Source organism: Pseudophryne corroboree, chromosome 5 (assembly GCF_028390025.1).
Source record: "Pseudophryne corroboree isolate aPseCor3 chromosome 5, aPseCor3.hap2, whole genome shotgun sequence".
NCBI classification, from domain to species: domain Eukaryota; kingdom Metazoa; phylum Chordata; class Amphibia; order Anura; family Myobatrachidae; genus Pseudophryne; species Pseudophryne corroboree.
The window spans coordinates 220,223,145-220,236,075 of NC_086448.1; positions in this window are offsets into that span (position 1 = coordinate 220,223,145).

A 12,931-nucleotide genomic window follows, 5' to 3' on the forward strand; every position below is an offset into this window, starting at 1 on the left:
CTGGTCAGGTCTCAAAGCATTACCCAACATTACTGACACCTATACCATGACTCAGTCTGATACAGTAACTATCCTTAGAATGGTGCAGAATTATTTTAATGACCGTGTACAAATATCCATGTCATACAGTCCTTTTGACTACTGGGAGGAAAAAAAGGTTATTTGGAGCTATGCTTTACTTAAATTGCCCTCCCTCCAGTCTGTACTTGGAAAGAGTTTTCAGCAGCGATGGGAACCTTGTGAGCGATTGGCATAGGAGGCTACTTCCTCAAAATGTGGAAAAGATGATGTTTATAAAAATGAATACCTTTCTTGCCAATTACGTTAGAGAATTCTGTAATTGTGGATTCTAGCAGGAATGAGGATGATAATTAAAACATCTTCCCATGTAGAGAAGTGTTAAAAATAAATGTAAGATGGTAAGGCCCCAAAGCACCCTGCCTAAAGATTTTTATACTTATATAGCAAGTCAGTTGTGAGGTCAACTTTTGGGGCATGGGCCTCCTTGGACTACTCTGGCTGGCCCCTTTGTGGAATCACCTTCTTACATTTATTTTCAACACTTACACCACTCTGTGTTTGTTTGTTTGTTTTTTATTTATGTAACATTTTCACACATCCATTTTTTTACTTTTGAATACTCCTAACAATAACATCAGCTACCTTCAGTTTCTTTTAACACTGATACTTAATTGCTGTATTCTTTCTAACACTCAGCAGCTACAAACACTCTAATTTTACACTGCTATCCTTTCATTGTATGGTGCTCTGGGGTGGTTTGTGGATGCTGTGCTCCCCAGAGGTGAACCCCTATAATGTTAGCGACCTGCCCAATGACGTTACCTTGATGATTGGTGGGAAGGCTCATAGTATTGGCCAATATTATGCCAAAAACCTCAGGCATTATTTCTAATTATTACATTTATTATAATTCTAATGGTTGTATGGTGCACCTGCTTTCTTGTTTCTATGTTGTAGTACTAAGTCTCTGCTAGTTAGAACATTACATTATAAGTAGCTAGGGTGTGACATTCAGACACCCTCTTCCTAATATATGTCAGTGATATAAAGTTTGATGCCATTTGGGGGCGACAACGATCTCTGTTTCTTCAGTGGGGGAATGTCGACGTTGTTGCGGGGGAGGGAAAATGCCAGGATCTCCATCAGAGGATGGAGATTTTCTGACGTGTTTAGGACTTGTGGCGGCCAGCTTGTGCGACACAATGGGTCACTCAGCCGATGTTGCCCGGGAAGATTCGTTACTGTATCCTGAGACACATTTCAGATAAATAATGCAGCAGGAGGCACAATGCCTCCTGCTGCATTATCATATGTAATAGCCTCCTGATGCCTCCTGCTGCATTATCATATGTAATAGCCTCCTGATGCCTCCTGCTGCATTATCATATGTAATAGCAACTTCAACCACATCTGAATCAGGCCCAGTGTTGACAAGCAGAAGCGGGACAGTGGCATAATGAACTTACCATACCAGCATGCTTGTACTGCGCTGTAAAATATTGTCACTGTCTCAGCTTTATAGTTTTAAATATGTTGGTAAAGCATCTGAAAGCTTTTTTTTACAGCTTAGCTTACTGTGAGTGAGACTGTGAAGTTCCTGCAGTTATGGAAGTACAAGAAATCCTGCTTATCACTGCCACTTGCTGCCAGGGCAGACCAGGCTTCTGTCTGAAAGGGGTCAACCCGGGAATTTCCCAGGTCTCAGGTTAAGCGTGAAAGGGGGATTCCAGCAAAAACCTCGGATTTTTCATAGAGTAAAAACCCGGAACTGAGCAGGGAAATTCCCGGGTCGTATGTCTGAATGGGGTATAAGAGAGGTCATCAAAGTAGATAGGGATTCTAATAAATAATTTTACCTCTCCTGGCTCCAAAATACATGCCATTGCTGATATCCACATTTTAGAAAGGAAGGACACCACTTTCAAACAAGGGTTTTGTAGAGACATGATCATGTTCCCCACACTGTTCAAAATAAACAGTGTGGGGGAATGAGGGTATCTCTTTTTTTCAAACAACGGTGCCCTTGTTTTATTCATCTCTGGTAATTGACTTAATCAAAAAGCCCCCATAGTTTATGTAGATACAAGACAGGCGGCCATTTGTAAAATACAGTCATATGAGCAGACACATACATTTATGTTAATAAAACTATAGTGCATACAGCATTTGTACACCTGGTATTATGGTAAGTCAACTAATAGACAGGTGATATTATCCATGTAAGAAAAAAGCAGCCATTCAGTCAGGTGTGGCAACTCCCCAATTTCAACTGCTTACCTCTGTAGGGTACAGTAGATGTCCCTCTATTGCACCACCTCCTGGAAAATATTGTGCACTCCAAACTTATATTGTAAAGGTAATTAATTTCTCTTTCCCTAAATGTTTTTCCCATTTATATTTTTTGTAAATCTGTAAAATTTACAGTGTGCATATCTCATATTTTTATAAAATATAAAACTCACATAAAAAGTGATTGTAATGTATACTCAAAATGAAACCAAATGTATGCAGCTAAGTATACATTTCATTCAGCTGTTGCTCTTTTTTTCAGTAAATAAATGAAAATGCATTATTTTCTGCTATTATGCCACTTTCCCAGAAAAACAACTGTACATTGTAGTCCTGGGTTATAAAGAAACCTATAGTACAGTGGTTCTCAAACTGTGTGCCGCGGCACCCTGGGATGCCTTAGGACTAGAGATGAGCGGGTTTGGTTCGTCGAGATCCGAACCCCCCCGAACTTCACCTATTTTACATGGGTTCGAGGCAGCCTCGGATCTTCCCGCCTTGCTCGGTTAACCCGAACGCGGACGAACGTCATCATCCCGCTGTCGGATTCTCGCGAGATTCGTATTCTATATAAAGAGCCGCGCTTCGCCGCCATTTTACTCGTGCATTGGAGATTGAACGGAGAGGACGTGGCTACGTTCCCTGCCTGAAAAGCTCCATATCTGTGCTCAGTGTGCTGCAGTGCAAATATCTGTGCTCAGTGTGCTGCATTTTGGTGACCAACAGTATATAGTTGTACAGTACAGCAGGCCATTGCTGTATCTCGCAGCTCTCTGTCACTGCAAGTATCCATTCCATATCTGTGCTGCATTTTTGTGAGCAGTATATATAGTAGTACAGTGCAGCATTTTGGTGACCAACAGTATATAGTTGTACAGTACAGTAGTCCAAAGCGTTATCTTGCTGCACCGTGTCACTTCTAGTATCCTGATTAGTGCTTAATATCTGTGCTGCATTGTGGTAACCAGTATACTACAGTACAATAGTCCAGTGCTGTTCTCACTGCTCAGTGTCAGTTCTCCGTAGTATCATCAGTGATCAGTGTAATCAGTGCTCAGTAAAATCAGTGTTCAGTAAAATCAGTGATCAGTATAATCAGTGCTCAGTAAAATCAGTGCTCAGTATAATCAGTGCTCAGTAAAATCAGTGCTCAGTATAATCAGTGATCAGTGTAATCAGTTCTCAATATAATCAGTGCGCTGTTAGACGTGCGCCCGTTTTCCGCCATTAGTGCATTGGGATTTAGACTATTGATGAAGTTATTGTGTCCCCGGTACAAAATCCCATCTAGATTCCACTAGGCAGGCGATAGCGAGATTTTACTAATTAATATCAGTGATTTATAATTATTAATTACAGTGATCTTGCCAAATAATTCCAGTGATTTTGTCATTTTCTTCCAGTTATTTGGACCAATAATACCATTGATTAGAACGAATAATTCCTGTGATATTGAGGAGTTTGTGTCGCTTAGCTTAGCCATCCAGCGACCACAGTGCACCTCTTTTTCTCTTTTCTCTGCATCATGTGCTGTTTGGGGACTATTTCTTAAGTGCCATCCTGTCTGACACTTCCGTATATGTCCAGTGGTACTGCCATTTTATATAATTCCCGATATTACTGCCATTTAATTCTAGTGATTTTGTCATTTTCTTCCAGTAATTTGAACCAATAATACCATTGATGAGAACGAATAATTCCTGTGATTTTGTCATTTTTTTCCAGTGATTTGGACCAATAATACCATTGATTAGAACAAATAATTCCTTGATATTGAGGTGTTTTTGTCGCTTAGCTTAGCCATCCAGCGACCACAGTGCACCTATTTTTCTCTTTTCTTTGCATCATGTGCTGTTTGGGGACTATTTTTTTAAGTGCCATCCTGTCTGACACTGCAGTGCCACTCCTAGATGGGCCAGGTGTTTGTGCCGCACACTTGGGTCGCTTAGCTTAGTCATCCAGTGACCTCGGTGCAAATTTTAGGACTAAAAATAATATTGTGAGTTGTGAGGTGTTCAGAATAGACTGGAAATGAGTGGAAATTATGGTTTTTGAAGTTAATAATACTATAGGATGAAAATTACCCCCAAATTCTATGATTTAAGCTGTTTTTGAGGGTTTTTTGGAAAAAAACACCCGAATCCAAAACACACCCGAATCCAACAAAAAATTTTCAGGGAGGTTTTGCCAAAACGCTTCCGAATCCAAAACACGGCCACGGAACCAAATCCAAAACCAAAACACATAACCCGAAAAATTTCTGGTGTACATCTCTACTTAGGACACTTGCAGTGGTTCCTTGGATTGGTGATACAGGAACAATTCAAATTATTTATGGTCAATGGAATAGGCAAAACCAGTGCTGGTGGCTGCCAATCATAAAATATGTGGACAAACAGAAGCAAATCCTTTCCCTCATCACACAATGGAACCTAAGGATGACATATAAACACATTTTTTTTAATTTAAAATTTATTTCTACATTTTTCATTAGGAAACTTATAGCCTAGGGGTGCCGTGAAAAAAAATTCATATACTCTAGGGCACCGTGATTCAAAAAAGTTTGGGAACCACTGCTATAGTATTTGCTGAAAGTGGAAAGTTTTCTGAAAGAAAAATGGATATGACTTACGTCAGGCTACACATAGCTGGAACATGCTGAGCCCAATGTGTGAAATAGGCTCAGCACAGGGATGAATGAAAAAATCCTTAGCAACAAAATAGTTAAAGCTGCACTCCAGTCTACAATTACATTTCAGAGTCTGGGGATGGTTCATGCAGCCATATTCTCCAGTACCTTTATGGTTTTTTCTTACTGCTCCAGATTAAATACAGGTGTTACACCACGAACCGAACATGCAAAAACTGTTAAAGAAAACCTTGGTACATCCCACAGGCCTGCTGCAAATTCACCTATTGATTATGGGGGTAATTCAGAGTTGATCGCAGCAACAAATTTGTTAGCAGTTGGGCAAATCCGTGTGCAATGCAAGGTGGGGGGGGGGGGTTGCAGATATAACATTTGCAGAGAGAGTTAGATTTGAGTGGGTTAATTTGTTTCTGTGCAGGGTAAATACTGGCTGCTTTATTTTTCCACTGCAATTTAGATTTCAGTTTGAACACACCACACCCAAATCTAAATCTCTCTGCACATGTTATATCTGCCCCCCTCTGCAGTGCACATGGCTTTGCCCAACTGTTAACAAATTTGCTGCTGCGATCAACTCTGAATTAGGCCCTATGCTAACTGTCACATTTGAGCACTGGATGTGACTGTATGCTTTATTCAAATTTATACACAGCATAACACAGCATATCATTTCTACCTGAAAAAGCTTTTGTAGTTACAGTACTTTGTGGCATATATTAACGATCATCTGTTAATAAAGCACCTTTGTATAGACATCATGCTCAAAACACTAGAGATTTCACCAATGAGAACCAAATGTAATAAGTTTGTGGTTTTGCACATTTTTTAATGCAGTTTTGAAAACCATCACTTGATATAAGATCACCTTTGCATTTCAAATATCAATACATATATTATATATAACTTTGTAATATATGTTCAATACTGTGTACTTTGGCATTCATTGTGCATCCATTCTCCATACAGTATTTATGCCGTTCACTTTTTATGTTTACCACCATATTCTTCGAGTACCTATTACGGGTCCTCTTTCTATATCTATTTTAGTAGAGCACTTACCAACCTCTCATACCACTGGTGCATCTATAATGGGTGCAGTGTGTATGGTGCACATTGGACCCTGATTCCACAGGGGGTCCCCACTGCACACACTGCACCCATTTTTTTAATACTTTCCCCGCCGGAGTCCAGAGCCAACCTCAGCTGCGCTGTGGAATCACTGTGAAAGAGGCCATTTTCCCGGTGTTCTGCGCATGCGAAGTAGAGAAATCACTGGAAAAATGTCCGCTGTGTTATTTTTCCCAGTGATCTGCACATGCACAGTAGAGTCTGTGCCCTCAAGTGCTCAGACTCTCAGCGCTGCTGGCAGAGAGGAGGCCCGAACGCAAAAGGCAGCACATGGGTCTCCTCCCCTCTTAAAGTGCCCCTGTCTCATACTGTATGTTTTTTATGGATTCCTTGGAAACCATTTCTAGACACAAATCCTAAACCACAAATCCTAAACCAAAGCTTCACGTGAGAGAGCAGGAGTTCTGAAAACCAGAAGTGGGTCATTCATGTATTAAACTCCAACAAGAACCTTATAAGAAGTAATTCTCTTTAAACAAAGGATTTCCATGTTTCCCTGTAAACTGTAAACACCTCAAGAACCAGGGCTGGTTTTACGCATACACTGGGTACGCAGCTGGGTAGGGTGCAGCACAGAGGAGGGCACCCTGGCTCAGCTGCACCAGCGACATGAGTAAAACCTGATATGCCCCTTTGAGAGACTTCCAGAGCAGGCAGTGGTGTTGGCGCCACCACGCTGTGTCTATCAGCACACCCCACTACAGTACTGTGAACGCAAAATAAACTGTGACTCCCAGAAGCCCTTGATGGGCATGGCGTAGCTGCGCCAACACCACTGCCTGCTCTGCGAGCATCCAGGCAGGCGCTGCACAGGGGGGCATATCAGGTAACAAATGGACATAAATTAATGTGTAAGGAACACTGCAACAGTGGGCATAATGTGTATGGGGCACTACTACAGTGGGCATAATGTATATGGGGCACTACTACAGTAGGCATAATATGTAAGGTACACTACTATGGTGGGCATAATGTGTGAAGGGGCTTTTTCCATGAGACCATGCCCCCTTAATATTTCCCATACTTAGTGGGGTGCAGGGGTATTTATTCACTTACAAAAAAATTTGGCCTTAGGCTGGTCCTGTCTAGAACCCACCATATCATTGGGAGTACTTACAATTACAGGATATCCATGGGATGTTTACTTAGGACAAATTTCCGTGGGTATGGGTCGTTGGGTTGACATGCATTAGGTCGACATGGTCATTAGGTCGACATGTACTAGGTCGACAGGTCAAAAGGTCGACATGAGTTTTTAACTTTTTTTGCTGTAGTTTTCTTCGTAAAGTGATGGGGAACCCCAATTAGTGTACCGTGTCCCCTCGCATTGCTCGCTTCGCTCTGCTACTGCTGGACTTGGCACAGGTTACTATTTCCAATCGTAGTCCATGTGGATCGTAAAGTATGAAAAAGTCGGAAATTATTTTTTAAACTCATGTCAACCTTTTGACATGTCGACCTAGTACAGGTCAACCTAATGACCATGTCAACCTAGTGACCCTGTCGACCTAATGCATGTTGACCAATAGTGGTCGACCTAATAACTGTCGACCTAAGTGGTGTCGACCTAATGACTGTATCCCATTTCCGTACATGTTACCCATGAAGTGGAAGTCATTTGTACACTTGCTGTTTATGAAGCAATTTAGCACATTAGTAAATTGAAGATTACGGGGATTCTCTATCAGGTGCAAACACTGCCAAGGTAACGTACTTTTCTATACAAATGTCAGCACATTTAAAAAGGTACAAAGAACAAAACAAAGGTGATCAATTAAAATACAACAATGATACACCGGGACGCAGTTAAGATGCCGCCGGGCGGGATACCGGCGGTCACAATACTGGTGCCGGAATACCGCCTTGCGCCCACAATACCGACGTCAAAATTCCGTCAGAGGTGGGATTCCCGGCGTCAATACACCGACACAAAGAAAGTTTACTTGGTTTCTGGCATTAAAAGGTAAATCAGGAAACAAATTAATTCACGTATTTGTCTTGTTTTTGTGTGTGGCTGTAGCGCCAATGTGCCATTCCATAATTTATGATCTCTAGACTTTGTTACACGTTGGTTTATTATGTGTTATGTTGTCACCACTGGTGTTTCTATAATGGGTGCAGTGTGTGTGGTGCACACGGGCCCATGAGTCTAGAGGGGGCCCCCACCGCACACACTGCACCCATTTTTTAAATACTCATCCCTCCGAAGTCCAGCGCCGTCATCCGCAGCGCTATTAGAACTCCATGAAAATGGCTCGGCGGCCATTTTCACGGAGTTCTGCGCATGCGCAGTAGAGAAATCTCAGGATAAATGGCCGCTGCGCCATTTTCCCGGAGATCTGCGCATGCGCAGTAGAGTCTGAGCCTTCTAGTGCTCAGACTCTACAGCACTCCAGGCAGAGAGGAGGGGGCCCGAACAGAGGAGGCTGAACACGGGCCTCCTCCTCTCTTAAAACGCCCCTGGTTGTCACTATTTCATAATGCACTTTAAATATCAGTTTACATTTTTTTTTACTTGACCCCCTCCCCCCCTACACTTTTTTTATTCTTACAGTTTTCAGTTACTAAGCAAGTTTTGTTGGAGTGCCGAACCACGCAAACAGCTTTCATTGTGCCTCAATCTGATTTTAGTGCCAATATAAATTATTTTAGAAATATGTATGAAACATAATAAAATAAGTACAAATAATAATCTCCAAACCTGATATTTTCGCTCGCTGAAAAAAAAGTGTTAGTTATGCATTGTCCAGTTACAAAATGCCTGTGACACAGCGTATTAAATGCCACATGCGTTTGTAACCAAAGTGTGCACTCATAGTGGTGATCGGGTCAATGGTGGACCGGCAGAGACGGGTGGTCTTCAGTATGCCGGCTGTCGGGATCCCTGCGCACAGTATACCGGCGCCGCAAGGGGCTCATTTGCGCTCGCCACACTGTCGGTATGCCGGCGGTCGGGCTCCCGGCGTCGGTATGCTGGTCGCCGGGAGCCCCGACCGCCGGCATACCATACTACACCCGTAGAGATAGATGATGTTGCAGGCAATAACATGCGTTTATTACCATAAAAATTCACACATGTAAAAATATTTTTCATGCCAGTGGGTGAATGGCCTTAAGTGAACTTGATAGTTCCACGCTGTAGACAGTGTTAGAATGCTTAGATAGTTATAATGCCATCACTGTGTATGCATTGTAAATGTTATTTATTCATTTATTTAATTTTTTTTAGAAATCTAAAACTATGTTTCAATATATTTCAGTTTCTGTTCAGTGGCTCCCCTAACGGGGAGGGGGGGTGATTCAGAGCTGATCATAGATGTGCTACGATCTCAATCTCAGCCCCACATGTCACACCCTGAAGAGGTGTGAAAGAATTGCATGTCCAACCCAGCAATGGTCCGGAGTCCGGACACGCCTGCCTTTGCCCATAACGATATTCAAACGCCGCTGGCATGCCCCTTCCCGCCCGCGACCGCCTCTGCCTGTCAGTCAGGCAGAGGCGATCGCACCAGTGAAATTATTTTGCATCTCACTGTGTGCGCATGCGCATTGCAGCGCACATCACAATGGGCTTCAAGATGCGTGTTGGGACATGATAATTGCCCTACAATTGCGCATAACTTCAATATGTATTTACAAATGTCCTAATCTTACATCTGATCGATGTACAGATCTATGCTAAGTATGGAGATGTGTTTTATCTTGAGTTCCACAGGTCTAACAATACATTGCTATATGTTTGATATGTACATTTTGCATCTATTAGAATTACAGCAAACCAAGATATTAAGGGAATATAATTAGGGTCACAACAAGACAAGATCTTCCTTTTTGCGATGCATACTAGAGAATCCACAGATTTTAATTTCAAACTAATTTATAGAATTTAATCAATATAGTACAGTTTCAGGACATAAAAAAATGATTAAAAAAATTAAAGGACCTAGCGCTTCATATACCTCAACATTTGCTAATAGTATTATAATCAAATGAAAAATGTATGTGACATCTCTAAGCCATTCAGTATTTGTGAATTTATATTACTAAGGACTACTGTATGCACATTTAGGATTAGGCACAATGCCAGAGTCTTTGCTATATTCTGTACGTGGGTTACCTTTCCAAAGACACCACTGGAAAGATTGTGTCACCAGCAACAAGTATGGGAGGGGCCTGATGTGAACGGGCCATCTCTTAAAACACTCCTGAGACATATCTTGTATTCCTGCCTTCATACTGCTTTTCTGTTCTTATGCATCTCAAGTATGCATGTGCAGTGTGCACCTGTGTTTAAGTCTAACTATAGCATGAGTATATGTGTATTATTCTAATTAGGAATTAACGCATGCAACATTAGTCATAAAACTTCTGTCGTTGAATATCACTTATATCAAAATATAGATCATGTCATCAACTTTACTTAATCTCATAATATTTTATGGCCTTTCACATAACCCTGAGAGCTTGTGACCAATTCAGCCTGCTACAGTAACCCTGGTTGTGAATCTAGGCTGAAGGCATAGAGGTGCTGAAGTTTGTAGCATCATCATTAAAATCTATGATATATTTTCATTGCGTAAGCAGACATGCGCATGGTCACAAACATGGGGTCCACTGATATCACACACCTGAAGTTAGTGCAGCCCGACCCTTCCTCTCACCAGCGATTTTGCTGGAGCTATTCACTAACCACTGCTTGGTCTTGGTCTCTATCATGGCCTATACCTTTGACACACTTTTACAGGTATTTATGGATCAGGAGTCAGTCTCAGATGAGATAGTACTAGGAGCAAGTTCCAGAGGAGATGGAGTAGGGAGTCGCAGGGGACACATCGCTGGAAGTCAGATGCTGAAGAGGTAGGATTGGGAGTGAGTCACAGGGGAGATAGAACTATTAGTTAGACTCTAAAGAAGCATTGCTGGGAGTCAGATGCAGAGGAGATAGAGCTGGGAGTCAGTTCCAGAAGAGATGGAGCTGGGAGTCAGTCACAGAGGAAATGGAACTGGGAGTCGGTCCCAGAAGAGATGGAGCTGGGAGTCAGTCCCAGAGACGATGGAGCTGTGAGTCAGTCCCAGAGAAGATGGAGCTGAGAGTCAGTTCCAGAGTAGATAGAGCTGGGAGTCAGTCCCAGAGTAGATGGAGCTGGGAGTCAGTCCCAGGGACACTGGTGTTGGGAGTCTAGTCACAGGAGATGGAGCTGGGAGTCAGTCCCAGGCGAGATGTAATGGAATCAGTCCCAAAGGAGATGGAACTGGGAATCAGTTGCAGAGGAGACGAAACTAGGAGTAAGTCCCAAAGGAGATGGAACTGGGAGTCCATTACAGAGGAAATGGAACTTGGAGTCAGTGACAGAGGATATGGAGCTGGGAGTCAGATACAGAGGAGATGGACCTGGGAGTCAGATCCAGAGGATATGGAGCTGGGAGTCAGATCCAGAGGAGATGGAGCTGGGAGTCAGATCCAGAGGAGATGGAGCTGGGAGTCAGATCCAGAGGAGATGGAGCTGGGAGTCAGTCCCAGAGGAGATGGAGCTGGAAGTCAGTTCCAAAGGAGATGGAACTGAGAATCAGTCACAGAGGAAATAGAGGTTGGAGTCAAACGCAGAGGAGATGAAACTGGGAATCAGTCCCAAAGGACATGGACCTGGGAATCAGTTGTAGAGGAGATGCAACTGGGAATCCGTTCCAAAGGAGATGGAACTGGGAGTCCATTACAGAGGAAATGGAGCTGGGAGTCCGTAACAGAGGAGATAGAGCTGAGAGTCAGTGACAGAGGAGATGGAAGCTGGGAGACAGTCGCAATGGATGTATAGCTGAGAGACAGAACCAAAGAAATGACCCAGTAAATGCTGGTCACATCAGCTAGTAGGTATACATAAAGTATATACATTGTTGATGCTATTTATATATATTTACAGGTGTGTAATGTAATGCCCTCCTTTTAAATTATTGAAACTATAAACCAGGCCTACAGAGTGGAATTGTGGAGGTAATGCAGAATTTAAAGACTGTATAGCTGGAAGGTTGCACCTCGTTCAAATGGCATGTAGGGTTGGCAATAAACAACTGAGGGTAGATGGTTTTGCCATTGATTGTGGAGATACAGATGGTTAACAACTGATGGTAGACTGTTTTGCCATTGATGATGGAGATACAAATGGTTCTCCGCCATTGATGGTAGAGCCCACCCCCTACCTTTTGGTCCCCCCAGGACATGGAGCTTAGTTCTGGACACCAAACACAACCTGCAAAGCCCCAGCACCACCTTTGATAGGCCTGCAGGCCAGTGAGTAAAAGAGCAGGGATGACCATTGGTTGGTGAAACCATCTATTGTCCACCATTGCACAGTTTGTTACCATTGATGGTCCCTTACAGTTTCACCATCAATGGTGAGCAAGCTTATGGCCATCCCTAATTCTGAGTTGGAACTAAATTAAAACAGAGCATGTAATTGTCCACCTGGACAAACCAGGGGTGCAAATACATAAAAAAAATTACATTCAGGGTAAATACTGGTTGCTTTTGCATGCAGCCCTTGAAAGCTGGAAAGGTTTATTCTACAATGCATTTTAGACTTCAGGTTGGACACACTACTCTCAAATCTAAATCTTTCTGCACATTTTAATTCTACCCCACCTGCAGTGCAGCATGGTTTTACCAAGGTGCATAGATACTTGCTCTTTCTTACCTTATTTCCAAATCAGGCCCATCATACACAGGGCTGGTCCGATGCATACAACACTGTGTAGAGTTCCAGACTGATGAGGGTGCTGCAGTGAGTCACTGTCACTCACCCTGTACCCCGCCGCCCACAGCCATGCTGGAGGTAGCCTAGCTGTGGC